At 45.0% G+C, this 16,438-nt stretch overlaps 1 protein-coding gene and 1 pseudogene across 4 annotated transcripts in view; one reads left to right on the top strand and one right to left on the bottom strand.

Moving 5' to 3' along the window:
• The window catches only part of DENND2B (DENN domain containing 2B), a 181,182-nt gene that overhangs the window by 24,986 nt on the left and 139,758 nt on the right, over nucleotides 1-16,438 (top strand). The window lies entirely within an intron of this gene.
• Nucleotides 293-3,165, bottom strand: LOC138720776 (histone-lysine N-methyltransferase SETD2-like; annotated as a pseudogene).

Raw genomic sequence — 16,438 nt, forward strand, 5'->3', positions numbered from 1 at the left:
AGGAAAGCCAGCAAAGTCCAGCTTAGCAAAGCTCGGCTTTTCTTCCATAACCCACAAACTGCCTCACATTGCAGGGAATAATATTTATTTTATTTTAAACAAACACACAAACTAACACACAAGCAAAGAGAGAGTTATTCACAGGTTTGGGATTTAAAATTGTGAATCTGGGAAAAATTGAGTATCTTCTGGTTTGGCTGCATCTGCCATTGATGGGCTGGTGGGGCTGTGGTGGTAGCAGGGGTTACTCTAGGTCTGTGTCCTCTTTGAGTTTGTAGAGTGCCCTGAATTTCTATTTCTCAATGTATTCCTTTGCTTTGCATTTCACATTCTTGGTGTCTCCCTGTGGATAATCCGTGTCAATTTGTTGGCCTTGGATGTTCTGGAGACCTGGGTGGGTGTAGGTCTCTGCAGTCGGTGGGGTCACTTGCGAGCAGGGTAACTGGTCTGTGCTTCTTAATGCCAGGCTGGTTGGCACTGGGCTGGCACGTAATGCTGTTGTGGGGCTACAGTCTGCTGGCTGCAGTCCCAGACCCCAGAGCCCTGTCTCTGCACCCAAGTCTGCGGGTGCTCGTCTGCCGCCGGCAAGCCCATGGAACCCATGTTGGGTGTGGGCAGCAGCATGTTGCCAGCGTTGGGGTTGCTGGGGTCTGTGTGGGCTTGTGTGGGGTAGCGCCAGGTGTAGCCGTTGCAGCTGTTGTGAGGCGCGCCGTAGCCCATGGAGTAGCAGAGCAGGGTGTGCGCCATCTCCCAGTTTTGCTGTTGCTGTTTCTGGGCCTCCTGCTGGATGAACTGCTGCTCAAAGAGCTTCCTGCGCTCTGCTAGGGACAGCCCGTGGTTGTGCTCAAATCAGACTCTCTTCTTCCAAGGCGTTGGAGTGTCATATGTGTCTGCTGGCCTCTTCCTTCCACGCTCGTATGCTGAGAGCAGTGGCGATGACTCTCTCTGTCTCTTTCCCCAGCTCTGCCTCTCGGGTTCCTGCTGCCCGCTGAGGATGTGCTGTTTGGGAGCAGGCCTCTCATCCCTGTGGCTGATGGTCTCTTTGCCACAACTGGCACTGTTGTCCTTTTCTGCTGGCCTCTTCTTTGGGATCCGATACACGTGCTTGAGCTGCTTCCAGGTGTTGAGCAGCCTCGTAGCTCGGTTGGTCACATCCTGTATTTTGTCTGTTCGGTTTTGGCTTTCCTTGGCCTGCACCCAGCGCTCGATGATGGGAATCACTTTGCTCTCTTCCAGCATGTTCTTGGTAGTTATGGGCAGGAGCTCTAGTGTCTTTAGAATTTCCAGCTGCAGCGGCAGGTTGTTAGCTGCGCTTCCTTTCCCATGATCCATCTCCATCTCCTTCATCCAAATCCAGAGGAGAGAGAGGCCATCATGCTTCAGGAAGGATTTCAGGCCAGATTGTGAGTGCATGTTCTGTAGGATTTGGAGGCAGGTGAGCTTCTGCTCCAGAATTCTAATTCGAAGCATCAGCCAGGTTAACCTGAGACCTTGGTTCTCATTGCTTTCAGTCTCTCCATTCTCCAGCAGCACTTGCAGCTCCCTGTCCACCGAATGCTTCTTACGGGAGCGTGCCTTTTCCATTGTTCTTTTGGCAGGTCTGATGATGACCCTCTTGTCTCCTCCCAGGTAACCCCGGCAGTTAGCTGAGCGGCAGAAGCATTTCTGAGCCTCTTTGCCGTAGTGCTGGAAGTGGTAATCAAACGTCAGCTCTGAGCCCGATGGGACTAGTTTGGTGGTGAAAAGTCCAACTCGGAGCTGCCCATTCACCATCCACTTTTGTGCCTTACAATTTGGTTCGCAGCTGTGGCTCATGAACCGAGAGCAGTTTCCTTTCTGGGTAGCATCAATGATCTCCTTTTCCGTCATGGCCATGAAATAAGAGTGAATGTTCTTGTTGCAGGCATATTCCTTCCTGCGAGCCTTGAACTCCTTGTGATCCAGCACTTCTCCACAGTACTCCAAGACGAAAGTGTCTGGTGGCAGATCTTTGGCAGCCCTCAGCCCCCAGCCTTTGTCTTGAGTGAGGATCACTTCAACATCTGCATAGTGTTTCTTCTGGATGCGCCTGTTGGAGCAGTAGTTGCCATTTGGGCACTGGGAAGAACACTCTATCAGGAGCAGGCGATTCAGACAGCGTTCTCCGCAAGCAACCGCTCCCTGAGCTCGCTGCTCTTTGGAGAGAGGAGGGCATTGGCACACTATGTGCTTCATATCCCGGTGAGATGTTTTGTTGTTCCTTTCTGTCAAGTACATGTTCTCGTCAATCAGGTCAAAGTAAGGGGGCATCTTTCCTAGCTTGGCTAACTCCTTCCAGCGCTGGGGGTCTTTGAAGTCGTCCATGACACACAATGGACTGACCACGGAGGAGTTCTGCCATGTTGCCTCCACTTGCCTCCCTTCCAGTTTTGCCACCTTCTTCTCCCTCGAGTCCATGTTACCCTCAGAGTTACTCTCCAACTCCGGGTGTCTTCTTTTTGTTCGACCTCGCTCTTGTGCATTGATTTTTCCCAAAACATTCACCACCTCCTTCTCCCTGCCGGGCAGCGGCTCCTTGTGTGAATTGCTGCTAATCTTGGGTGCCTGCACTGAGCCTTTTGCTTTCTGGCTGGGCATCTGGCATTTTCTGGAGGGGCTGGGAAAACGAAGCTGGCAGTCGTCATCCCAGCGGTCATCCTCTCCATAGTCCTTGTGATCACCTGTGAGAGAATCCAGTATTTGCCCTTGAATTGGCTTGTAATTAGCTGCAGAAGGTCTGCCAGCAGACCTCGCATCCCCCTAACCGTTGTCTTGCCGTACACTCCCAAGCCTGGCTGGTAACCATAGCCTGAGTAGACCCTGATGCTGCTGTCTGGGTGCTGGTAGTTGCTACTTGGTTTCCCCAGCTGAGAAAACTCAGTCCCTTCCCAAACCACCCACGTGCCCCATCGTGTGAAAACCGTCCAGGCCGGAGAAATCTCCGAGGCCAGACTGGTTAAAGCCACCCTTCCCTTGCCTACCTTTTGGCTTGAAAAGCCCTGTCTGATGCTGAGCTACATCAGCGCTTTTGAAACTCCCTGGCAGATCAGATGGCCGCTTGGTGCTCTGAGGCTTCCCTGGATCAGGCTGCAGCTTCTCTGTCTCCTTCTTGTTGAGATCAGTAGAAGTTGCCGCACTGTCCTCCATGCCTCTAGGAGAACACCTGATCTCTCTGTGTGGGCCACCTTTGCCTGCCATATTCTCCAATCTCTCTTCGTAGTAGGATCCACTAGACGAGTGGTCAGAGAAACACCTCTTCCTTCTGGCTGCTCCAGGAGGAGTGAGTGCTGCTCTGTCCCGTTGCTGTGGTCAAGTCTGTGGTGATGCAACAATGGAATGGAACCGTTTCCATGGGACACCGTCATCGCACCCCCGGTCCTCTATGTCACTGTCCTCACTGCCAGCCTTGCTGTCCCTCTGCCCTGTGTCAGAGGAATTGTGGCCAATGGGACTTTTTGGGCATAGGAGAGTAACGGACAGGCAGAAGATGCGGGACAAGGAAGGCCTGCTTAGAATCATAGAATCACTAGGTTGGAAAGGACCCACTGGATCATCAAGTCCAACCATTCCCATCAACCACTAAACCATGGTCTTCTACACACCTCCAGGGATGGAGACTCCACCACCTCCCTGGGCAGCCTCTGCCAGTGCCCAGTGACACTTTCTGTGAAAAATTTTTTCCTGATGTCAAGCCTGAACCTCCCCTGGTGGAGCTTGAGGCCATTCCGTCTTGCCCTGTCCCTTGTCACAAGAGGCCAACACCCTGCTCTCCACATCCTCCTTTCAGGTAGTTGTAGAGAGCAATGAGGTCTCCCCTCAGCCTCCTCTTCTCCAGGCTAAACAACCCCAGCTTTCTCAGCCGCTCCTCGTAAGACCCGTTCTCCAGGCCCCTCACCAGCTTTGTTGCTCTTCTCTGGACTCGTTCCAAAGCCTCAACATCCTTCTTGTGGTGAGGGGCCCAGAACTGAACACGGGACTTGAGGAGCAGTCTCACCAGTTCTGAGTACAGAGGGAGAATAACCTCCCTGGACCTGCTGGTCACGCCGTTTCTGATCCAAGCCAAGATGCCATTGGCCTTCTTGGCCACCTGGGCACACTGCTGGCTCCTGTTCAGTCGCTGTCAACCAACACCCCCAGGTCCCTCTCCTCCAGGCAGCTTTCCAGCCAGACTTCTCCTAGTCTGTAACACTGCACAGGGTTGTTGTGCCCCAAGTGCAGGACCCGGCATTTGTCCTTGTTAAAGCTCATGCCATTGGTCTCATCCCCGTGGTCCAGGCTGTTCAGATCTCATACTTCTTGACGATAATCCATGAATAAGGCAAACAAGTGTTATAATCCTGCCCTGAGGCACTGAGATTTTGATTTAACTTTGGGTACGATTTTGGTACCATGTAAAAATTGCAACTTAGGGTTTGGAAGGTCTTATTCTGCCCATGCTCTCTCCAGCAGGCAACAGACTGCACCCGCACTGATGTGCACTTGAGATCTCAAGATGTGCAGGCTGGGTGAGAAGGGGAATGTTAGTTCCTGCCTCCCAGCTCTAAGCTTGCCTCTAGGTGACCTTTGTAACTGAGGACTGCAGAATCTCTTTCTTCTGACATCTACTACTGAATGATTTTGAGGAAAAGGGGCTGCTGATCAGGACAGTTAAAATAAACTAAGTATAACAGTGCCGAGAATCAGAATGGCTTTACTTTGCCAGAGAAGAGTCATACTTCACATTTGAATGATCTTCCTTTGACCTAAACTTAAATCATGAGTTCAGGGAACAACTGTTTATAGAATTGGTTAGGTCTGTAATTCACTGTGTGAATAACAGGATGGTCTGAAAGAGAAAACAGAGATTGTAACTTCTCAGCCAAGTTGCAGAATAAAGACTATCAAATTCTCTTGGGTTTTCTTGTTACAGGTGTTGGGGGGGGTTGGGATGTTTTTGGGGTTTTTGTTTTTTTGGGATTTTTTTTTTGTGGAGCAGAATTGGTGGGGTTTCAGAAATACTTTCAGTCAGTGTAAACCATTTCCTATTGTGGCTGGCAGCTGTTCTCTCGGTGTTTGCAGGCACAGCAACGCTCCTTAAGAAGCAATTGCTCGTGAAGAACAGATGAGTCTGAGGTTCTGGTTAAGAGAGAATATACTCCCATTAATTACTGCATTATTATATATCAAAAATACTCTCAGTCTGTCATTGCAACAACCATCACGTGGGATTCTGCATACCAGACTTGAAAGTGGTCCCAGTTTAGCCAAATACTTAAGCACGAGATTGAAAGCTAAGCATTAACTTCAGCAGCTTGCCGAAGGGTTGGTCAGGTCTCATGCTGGTCTGGAAGGCTGCTGTAAATCTCACAACTGTTCTCATATGGTGTTTCCTTGGGTGAGCGTGGATGGCAATATTTGTGTGCTTCCTGTGCTTGTGAAATACCATCATCATTCCTCCTCCTTTGCAGTGCTGAAGTCTCTCTTATAAAATGCGATGAAAAAAACACATTGTGTGGCTGGATCACTGGGGATGTGTGTGTGTGTGACATCTACTGATGTGGTGGTGGTGACCTGGAGTGAGTTGGACCAGGTTCATGCTTGCTCAAAGATTACTAGTTTTGAGTTATGATGTTGCTGTGTGCATGGCATGAAGGACAAAGATAACACGGAGCAATTAAGTTATGTTAGCAAGCATGTCTGTGTCCCCTTAAGGAAGGGCAGCCAAATCAAGAGATGCAGATGACTATTCAGGGTTGAATAATGCTCTTGATTTTCCCTGCCACTGTCTGAGGCTTGTGAAGTGTGACTAGTGCAAAGCCTGCTAGGCAGTCTGCTGCAGGGCTGATATGCCTTAGTCACGATGTCTTACCTTGAATGGGCTGAGATGTGTTATTACTGTGCTGGATTTTGGATATTGTCATACTTATTCCTCCCCCCATGTTGTTTGATAGTGTTTTTCAAAAGAAAAGGCACTAAATCCATCTCAACATCTCAATGACTAACTGACATCTCGGAAAGCTAGTTACTGTGGTGGGTAGGAAGCTGATGATGGTTGGGGTCTGTGCAGCTGTGGGGTAGGAGACTGCAGCCTATTGAGCACAGCTATGCTGACTCGGGTTTTCATACACATTGCTGGGAGATCAGATTCACCGTGCATGTTTATTCCTTCTGTATAGATTCAGCATGCTAAAGTGAAGACAGTTCAATACAGAGATAAGGAAGAGAGAAATAAGGGCTGACAGACATTTAGTCATTTTTTGGCTATAATAAATGCACACTATAAACCAGTTTGCAGAGCTGTACAACTCTGCCTTTGTGTTTTGAGAGTGCACATGATTTACTGTAGAAATCAGTTTGACATATCATAGCTGTGCAGATTCAGCAGGACCTACTATTATCTTGTCATGTTTTTTAGCAAATTGACTTTTACAAGGCAGCAGTTCAAAAACATGAAAGAGAAATGTGCTGAACAACCCATCCTTTCTTGTCCCCCCATGCGGTGCCTGCTGGCAAATCTGCCACAGCTGCATCCAGGGGCATAGTAGTTCTGTGCTCCCTCGCTTGCAGGCATTGGGTGTTCTGTGTGTATAAACTGGTGTGGGTCTTGATTTTATCTTTATCTAACTCTCAAGTTGCTGACTTTTCAGGTATGTACAGCAGTCCAGACATGGCTTTCTGTCGTGTTTCACTTTACAGACTTAATAGGATATCACTGGTACAGCAAGAGTAACAAATGCACTGTTAGCAACATTTTGCAAATCTCCCTGCTTTTCAGCTCTGCTCACCCACAGCCCGCAGTCTCATGCAGACAAAGACAAATGGCCAGAAAACAGCTAGGTTCCTGGGCTTGCCCTGACTAGTGTTGCCTTTTGCTGCCTCTGAAGGCAGAATATTAAGCTAGACACACTGCTGTTCTGGCCCAGAAGGGCATTTTCTGTGTTTTTAAAGTATGTATCTATTCCAATGTCAGCACTGAAGAAGCCATGGATGCAGTATTTCTGTATTCTCACATGGTTGGAAAGTGTGTCTGATTTTTTTTCTTTATTTTTAAGAGGTTAATTTAAAATGTGTGAAACTTTCCTGCCTTCTGGGAATTTAGGATATTCAGTCCATGTATACCTCAGCAAATGGCTTCTATTTAATAACATCTTTTTACATTACCATTAAGAGATGGCTATCTCGGAGAGCTACTGTGGATGTGCCCAAGGGTGAAAAAAGAACAAAAAGTAAGACTGAGGGGAGAGGAGATGGGAGAATGTAAGTTCTTTGTTCATGCATTTTTTTTCCAATGGATAATCTGTGTGAAGGGTAGGGGTGGAGATGTGCTAACGAGCATTCTGAGATAACAAAATAGCTTGCTTAGCTAAACAGGGTGGATTGGAACAACAGCTCTACCCATCCTTCTCTCTCTTCTGTGAACTAACCAGTGCTCAAGTTGCAGTGTTCGTGTGTGGAGCAGGGTTGTGTACAGCTACTTTTCCTCTTTTTTTGGGTTTTGAGATGAAACTGCAGGACTAGTGGTGTTTTCCCTCCCATCTCCTGAGCTTAGCGACTTCTGTGTGGAGAAAGTTAACTGGCCAATACCACTATCTGCTCCTTGCAGCTTGACACGTCCTTCACCACCAGCATGTGCCTGTGTGTCACCGCACTCCATGAACCAGCTCAACAAACCTTGTCTTAAGCCACAGCAACAACTTCATTGAAGATATGACTCTTTCCTCCACAGAACTTTCCCCTGTAGGAAAGTATTTGTTTCCTTTCCTCTGCAGAAACTATCTGTCACTTGAAAGACCCATCTGCTTTTGAAGATTACTTATGCAGATTGGAGATGCCAATGAGGGAGACTCATCCTGATGTAGCAGGTTTCGGATCCCCCTGGAGCTTGTCTCTTGTGTAGATTTTACATCCTGTCGCAAGTAATGTCTTTTAGTCTTTTGAATGGCTTACTCAATAGAAAGTGCTCTAGTCTATATTAATGGTTAATGGGTCTTTCTAGCAGATGTGAAATCCAGTGAAACAGACAGTTTCTTTGGTTTTAACAGGAACAGATGATTTAATAAGCAGCTATAAATCTCTCGGGAATGTACAGACATAGTCAAACAGCACACATCTGCCAGATTTTTAACTGACTAGACTTATAGCATATGAGTCATAGTGGTCTGCTCCACTCCACCTCAAATGCCTGTTGTTGTTGTTTTGGCTTTTAGAGGTGCTCTGTGCTGTGTATGGAAGTTTTCATCGCCTTCTCCTGTTAATGGGCTTGCTCTTTCTTCCAGCAGACAGCGTTCAAACAGTTGAATCTCATTCTCTGTGTGTGCATGACAGTGCATGACATTCATTTTCCATTCCCTAGGCCAACTTGTAATTTAAAATTGTATAGTGAAAATGTTTCTGAGGATTATGTTAATAAAGTCTCCTAAATGGGTTTAGTAGTGGGAATCTGGTTAAATTTCAAGAGGTGTACTTCTTCTCTTTCTTAATACAGCAGTGCTTTCCTTCCAGCAGTCTGTGGCCACCTTATGAAGTTTAATAAATTTATACTAATAGTATTTCTAATAGATTAAATTATTACCAGGTCTTTAGAAGTAAGGAAACCAAGACAGAAAGCAGAAAGCTGTTTTAGTTACCTGTGGCTCATGTTGAATTGCAGGGGAGGGTTGTGTTTGCTGAAGTATTGAAGTGTCATTCCAAATGGCAAAATTGGCACTGTGTTTTACAAATACCTTCTTGTATATTGTGTTGGTTTACTGGCTTTCCATAACTGTTTTAGATGTCTAGGAACTGGGGTTACAAGCTCGCGTTTTATTTTACAGTTACTTCACAAGCCACGTGAATTACACTTGGGAGCGACTCTAGAGGAGGTGAGGTATTAGAATTGCTGAGATTTGCTCCAGGTCACATCCTGGTTAACTAGAGATGGAACCAGTGATAAAACAGGAGGCTTTGTATGGAGTTTTTAACTATTGTGGAGGCTCTCCCAAGTCAGGTGCAGTGCAGCTTATTTTGAATGCACCTGGCTGGAAGGGATTTAAAAAATGGGATACAGCATAGGTGTTTGTTGTTTTATTTTGATCTTGAAGTGCAAGTATCTAATATTTTACAGTGTGACCAGGTACAAAATTTTGTCTAAGATAAATGGTGCAAGTTCTGACTTTATGGGTAGGCAGGAAAAATCAGACTCTTTAAGTCTTTCACTGGCCCTGGACTGCATTTGATTTTGTTGTACTTTGAGACTGTGTAAACTGTGAGGGAAATATCTTATTTCAGTGGCAGGAATGACAAAGAAACCCTGCTCATGTTTGACCTTTTTTAGGCTGAAGGGAGTATCAAAAATGCATATATGTCAACCACGTTAAGATACTGGAAACAGCTTTGGAAGTTGATTAAGGAGGTTGTATTGTATAATGTGATCAAAGACGTGTATTATTTGAAGCTTATGGTGAGATTGCAACTTACTACATTGTTCCAGTACTGCTTGCTTCTGATTTCTCAGTGCTTCAGAAAGCCAAACAGGTATTGTGTTACTAGGTGAAGAAAGGTATCCACGATCATGTAACTGGGTGGTGTCAAAATCAAGAACAACATTTTATTCTTCTGACTCTTTGCTAGGTCCCTTCACACAGTGCAGGAAGCAGAGTAGAAGGTTTCAATCCCATGTATATGCACAAAAACTCAGCTCTTTCTGGCTCTTTCTGGCACGCTGAGTGTGTTGCTTTATGCTTTCAGTAAGCACAGAGCTCTCATGTTTACTGATGGGACTTTCACACATCCGGAAATTAGAAAACTGGAGTTGTAATCTGCATGTCTGTTCTTGAATGGGGAATTTTCCCCAAAGCAAGTTGTGATGTATGCTCTTAATAATTTGAATGTTACAGTTCAGACTTTCCATAAGTTGCTTCCAGCATTGTAGGTACTAACCTGTGTTTGTAGTGAACATAAACACACCCAATTTCAAGGATAACAGCCATATGTTACATGTTTAAATCTCAGCATAACTCTGATTAATTGGGAATGGCCAGCGAGGGTGCTGGCCTCTTCTTCCAAGTGACAGGGGACAGGACAAGAGGGAATGGCCTCAAGTTCCGCCAGGGGAGATTTAGGCTGGACATTAGGAAAAAATTTTTCATAGAAAGGGTCATTGGACACTGGAACAGGCTGTCCAGGGAGGTGGTTGATTCACCTTCCCTGCAGGTGTTTAAGGCACGGGTGGACGAGGTGCTGAGGGGCATGGTTTAGTGTTTGATAGGAATGGTTGGACTCGATGATCTGGTGGGTCTCTTCCAACTTGGTTATTCTATGATTCTATGAATTCTACTTCTACTGTGACATTTAGATGGAGAAGTTAGTGCAGCATGCAGTGCATTGCGGGCCAGGTTAGGGCTTAGCTGGAAATCAAGACTTTTAGTGACGCCTTTGCTAGTGCTTCTTTACTGGCAGCAAGGTCTTTTGCAAACTTTGTGGTGTGTGGTCTTTGTGCCCTAAATGGCTGACACTCTGCTTATCTTGTAGGACTTCACCATTTTTGTAGAACTGACAGCAAGCAGCAGCAGTGCCAGGGAGTGAGTTGTCTATCCCCTTAAAGCAGTGTACATAGCAGTGGGGAACATCATATGACTACATGGACCTTATCCAGTGTTTTAAAGGAAAAAAATATCTATAACACTGCCTTGGCCTATATAAGCTGTATAGTTTTCCCAGACTTGGAAGAAAAGCACTGGATATTTTCCCAAGTTCCACCCTTTTCAGTTTGATGTAAAAAATGTTGATTCTTGCATTTCTTTTGTCTCTAAAATGGGAAGTACTTTAATTAAAAGAAGAAATTATACTTTTTTGTGGCAAGAGGCAAAATCTTATCTCTGAGCCATCTGCTTTGATGACAGTAAAGCAGAACATGTACTTTATTTTTCTTTCTTCTTAAATGATAGCTTCTGTTGTTAGGGGTGAAGAGGAGGCAGAAAGGTGTGTGTGGTTCCACAGCAGCCTGAAAAAGGGTGTCTGGAGAGTCCTTCCTTGGATGTGGGGAACGCGGAGCCATTTTCAGAGGCTTCCACCAGCTCTGTTTGGAAGAGCAGGCAGAATCAGAGGAAGAGGAATGACCTTGCTTTTAAGGCATTCGTTTGGAGCTCGGGGGCTGGAAGCTGAATTCCCAGCGCTGAGACTGGCTTCCTCTGTGGTCTGCAGCATGTTGCTCATGGGGTGTCTGTGCTGCACAATGGAGCTCAGCACAGAGAGCCCTGGAGGTGACTCCAGGAGGTCTGCCTGGCCCCACAGCGCAGTGGGACACTGTGTGGAGGCACGACCTCCTTCCCAAAAAAATACAGCTGTGCTGCTTCAAGCACTGCCTTGTGCTGTTGGGGCTGTGCTGCTTCCAGTTCTGGAGTTATGATGATTGCAGCTCATTTGAGCATCTCCGTACCACACTCCATTGCTAAACCCAGGAAGCACTGAGGTACTGTGACACTAAGAAGAGAGTTTACAAAATGTTTTTGAACTGTCTGTGCTGTCTGGCTTTGAATTTCTTTTGTTTGCACAAGCTCGTTGTAGTCACTGTATGTCACTGACTGTAATTTCCTCTGTGGCAGTGAAAACCTAGCCAGAAGGAAAGCCTGATTTCAGCTGTTGCCCGTGCCCAAGCAAATTGTTTTCCAGGAAGAAAACGTTTTGCCATCCCGTGGAGTTCAGCTGACTCTGACTGCCTTCCAAGTCCCTCCGAACTATCTCAGGGGAGGTAGCAGAGCCTGGTGCTCAGAACCCAGTCGGTCACATACTGTTTCTGAGGAGTCACTGCTCAGCCTCACACAAAGAGTCACTTAATTCCTTTGTTCCAAGAAGCTAGGCAGGAGTGATAGGAATGACGTTTGCCCAGCTTTGTAAAGCCAGGGCCACAAATGAAAGAATGAAAGGGGTTGTATATTGAAATAAGTGTTTTGTTTATCTGCTTTATCCAAAAAAGGGAAGCAAATAGCTTTATTGTTTGTGGCTTGAAAAATCTGCCTGCTGTCATGATTATGGCAGTATGAAAGACAAACTTGTTTTATGCCTAAAAAACCACGTGCTGTTGCTGGCTTTGATTTCTGTGGGGTGTAGGTGATGGGAAGAGTGCTGGACTGGTGCTTGCAGTACCCTTCCTCCCTAGAGATGCCAAGCAGGGCCACGGGCATCCCCCCAGCACGTGACCAGCAGTTCACAGGGTCTCCAGGCCAACTTGGAAGTTCAAGTCATGACTAAAATAAAGAAAACCAATGGTAGAATTTAGTCCCCAGATAAATTATTTCTTTTTGTCCAAAAGAACCTAAGGCTGACACTTTCTTCATAGAGTCTCTTAGCTAATAGGCTTTGGAAGATAAGATCTATCCAGAGAGGGTTGCATAAACTTTCTGTGAACTTTAATAGCTGGTGATCAAAAGGTATCACAAAACATATTGTTATTTATTCATCTATCTATTTATTTACTTAGAAGAGCGCACAGGGATATTGGTTGTGATTTTTCTCATGTAAACAAGGTGACAACTCACTCCCTGGAACTTGTAATGTTTGCTCAGCCTTAGGTCTTACATTTTTCCATTTCGAGTTTAAATTTAGAGCTCTTTTGCAAGGAGGGATGGGGTGGGTGCAAAAGCCCGACTGCCGCCTATGTTCCACTTTAGAAACCAGCACTGCATTATTGACAATACCTGTCCTTGTGTCCATTGCTTTGCTAAGTGATGCTCTTCCCTTGATTAGCTCTGTAGAGATTAGCTCTGCTAGATTAGCTCTGTAGAGCTAATCTAGCAGAGATGGTTCCAAAGAGCATCATTGTCTTTGTGCCACTACCTGATCCAAGTGCAGAAAGGGCTAACTTGACAACAATTTGAAAAATGCCTCTTCACATGGGTATTTCCCATCATTTATGGGAAATAAATCCCCTTCCATCATTTCCCCTTCCCATCATTTATGTCTTCTGAGAAGGAATCTGCCCCCTCTGTTCCCATTAAGTCAAAGCTTCTCAGCACTTGCTTAGATGCACACAGTATTTGGTCCTCCCAGAGTTACGTTTCTGAGTCCTCTTGCATTGCAGTTCCGGGTGTGAGAGGATCTATTTTTTTAAATTGCCTTCTAGTCCCATCTGTAGCACCTTGTGTGCAGGATGTGTACTGTGAATAAGGGCAACAGAACCTTGTCTTTTGGCTTTTATTTAAAGGAAACAGTAGCAACCTAAGACAAATTTAAGATATCTTGCATTCATGTAGGGTCAAATTCCTGTGGAATTTCAAGCAACTCATTGACATCTCACCTGATAGAATTAGTTCCCAGAGGAAGTCTGCTTGTCTCATTTGCCTCTCTTTTTGGAACATAAATCTATGCTTGATGGGGATAGATGCAGTTAAAAAAGCTGTAGGAAGAGACTAATGCTTACAAAGGAGAAAATTCTCTCATTTTGTTGAGACAGGACAAATAGTCTCCCCTCAGGGGCTTCCTCCCTCTATCAGTTTTGGTCCTACAGCTTCCTGTCTTTCCTTTTCAGGCATGCCTGGGATACAGCACAGCCCTGCACAGGAAGGGTGTTGACTGGAGCGCAGATGGATTGCAGACAGGTCTGGCTCTGGAGAGTTAAGGAACAGGACTTACTTACATGAGGTTCCCACCTTTTGGTTATCCCTATGGCTTGTCTTGTGCCTTGGCCTGGTGCCGTCTGACACTTTCCAGCACTGGGATGTTGAGGGCTGGCTGAATTGGCTGCCTGGGCCCAGAGCCAGTTTGTATGGCTTGCTTGGCTTTGCACGGCTTTCCTAGCAGCATGAGCTGCAATATGTGTCTGCTGTCATGAATCAGACCGTAGGTATGGATAATTCTCAAACCAGACATTTACATGAGTTAATTCCACACTGCTCAGTTTTAAAGTTGTTTTATTATGGAATTATTCAGCTTATTGCTCAGCAGATTTTCATCCTCATTAGTACATTTAGCAAAGGGAGTGTGTCCTGGTTATATCGCCAGACAACGTCTTAAAGCTTTAATTGCCAAATTAAACTCTTTCCGTCTCTCTTTTCTAAAATATACAACATTACTAAAGCACCACTTTGGTAAAATATTGTAGCACGTTTGGCATATTTTTAAACTCTTTTGAAGTCAGTGTTTAAGTGCTTTGCTGAATCAGGGCCTAAAACAATAATAGCCAAAAAGTTAGGCCACTTTATTTCTGAGTGAGTGTTTGCATAGGAATCGAATGTGCGTCACCTTCTTGTCACAACCCCCCAGGTACAGATATTCTCTTAGTTTCACCAAATCACTTAGCAACTTTTGCACATTGCTGTCTTGCACCCAGTTGAGACATCGAAGTCGGACCCAAGTACGGCAGGCGTTCATGTGCAGAATGAGATCAAACTGAAATGGGATATGGGGCCATAAAGGGATTGGCAGCATCTCAAAGACTGCACGGCTATGATTAGTCATTTCCTATATACATATAGTACGTGGGTGTATGTGTGTGTGTGTATATATATATGTATACATGCACACTTTTTTCCTGGGTTAGTGAAATCAATTCAGTGCTTCAAACTTGATTCTCATTGGGCTAATAAAGTCCAACTATGGAAACAGTAATGGAAATTTTTAATTCTCCTGATAGAAGAGAGAGTTGTGGAAATACTGTGGGTAAAGGATCTGATGCTGAAATGAGGAAAAAAAACCCAAGTTCATAGCTGACTGATATTAGACCTACATCTGTGCAGTCCCATTGCAACTGAGGGGTTGCACATGTTGAGTCAACACATTTGCTTTATTGTTTGCAGGGCTATGATATGCTTCAGTACTATTTACAAAGATACCACAATCCTTGCAAAACATGATGCAATGAGATGAAGCCAGATTGAAGGATGTGCCACTGAACTCAGTGGAAGTTTTATTCACTTCAGTAGAATGATACTTTTGAGGTCAGAAGTGTTATCTTGTGACATTTGCTCTGTTGCTGTGTTGTTCTGCCCTTGTGTTGGAGTTCTGACAATAGATGCCAGGGCTGTGACTGTTAATTCAGAACAGAGCACAATGATGTTGCAATACTACGAAAAGTATCATAGCTGCTATCCTGGTTGTCATCTTCTTGTCCTACCTGGTAGTCACAGAATGCCCTATTCAAAAGTATTGAGTGCAGGGCCTCTAAGGAAAGTGCAAAGAGCAGAGTTTTTGTAGTGCAAGCACACTTTACATTATGAGCCAGAAGGGGCTTTTTTCCTAATTTCCAAACCTCTACAAGTCACTGCCTGGTAATAAGGAAGTCCTGCTGAGCTGTCTGCCTCTCCCAGTGAGGTCAGCAGGAACTTGCCTTTCCATCATATTGGGTTAAAAATGTATTTTAAGGGCACTTAAGCTTCACTTTTTGCTGTTGAGTATTCAATTTATTTAACAGGTCTGAAGTCACTGGGAAGATGGTCAGTAACTGTGGTGGAAAGGTGATGTGAGAGGAAGTGAAACAAGGTGGTCATCTTCTGTGGGAAAAGGACAGAAGTCCTTCTAAAGGGCAGGAAGATTTCTGAGGAGGAGAAAAAGTCATAAAATGTTTTATTAGAGTATTTTTATGTGGAACTTCATTTTATTTAAAAAATACAAAGGAAAATATTTCTGATGGTGGTGCAGTGATTAAACCCTGTTTACAGCTACCAGAGACTTGTGCTCTTGTTGTGAGAAGCTTAGTCTGCAGCTCATCTCTGTTTTTTTCTTTTTAAATCTCAGAAGTTGATGTTATGCTTTCACCTGCTGAAAGTGATAAATTTTCATGAGTTGTTTAGGAGCAAATCTGATTTTTGTTTCCTCTCTTGTTGCTGATGATCGCTGCTTGATTTCGAAAGTGTTCAGTAAAGAATCTCAGACCGCTCAGCTTGTGGAGAGGGCAGCTCCTATTTCTCTTTCCATTCTCAAGGGCAGAGACGCCAGGTGTGTCCCGGTGAACACTCTCTCTGTACATTCATCTTTTTCAATGCATGTCTGCTCCTGCACGTGTCACGTGGCTTCTGCATCCTGTGCTTGTGACTACAGAGCATAGGAAGGAGTGTGTTCAACCAGTCAGAAATGGGAAGCGTATTGGAAATAAGAAACTAATACATCAGCTGTGTGTGAGTAATGGTTTGTCTGTCTCCTTCAGGGCATCAGGTTACATATTCTAATGCTTTTTTGATCGCAGTGTAGCCATGACAGTATAGATAACCTAATACCAGCTGTTCTTCGTGCCCTCTGTTTGTGATACTAAACTCTGTCCTGATCCTACGTTTTGTTCTGAGTTGTTGATGTGCTCACAGAAAAGGCCAACGAGAAAAAAGTAAAAGGTAGGAATGGTTCTGGTTTCACTGAGACCAATCTGAGTGAAATATTTCATCTTTTGGCAGGGAATTGATTAGGAGAATATTAAAGAAGCTTAGAATAGAAATGTAAGACCAAAGCTTGGGCCATAGTTTTACTACTGTGCTTT

The sequence above is a fragment of the Phaenicophaeus curvirostris genome, chromosome 5 (genome assembly GCF_032191515.1).
Source record: "Phaenicophaeus curvirostris isolate KB17595 chromosome 5, BPBGC_Pcur_1.0, whole genome shotgun sequence".
NCBI lineage: Eukaryota > Metazoa > Chordata > Aves > Cuculiformes > Cuculidae > Phaenicophaeus > Phaenicophaeus curvirostris.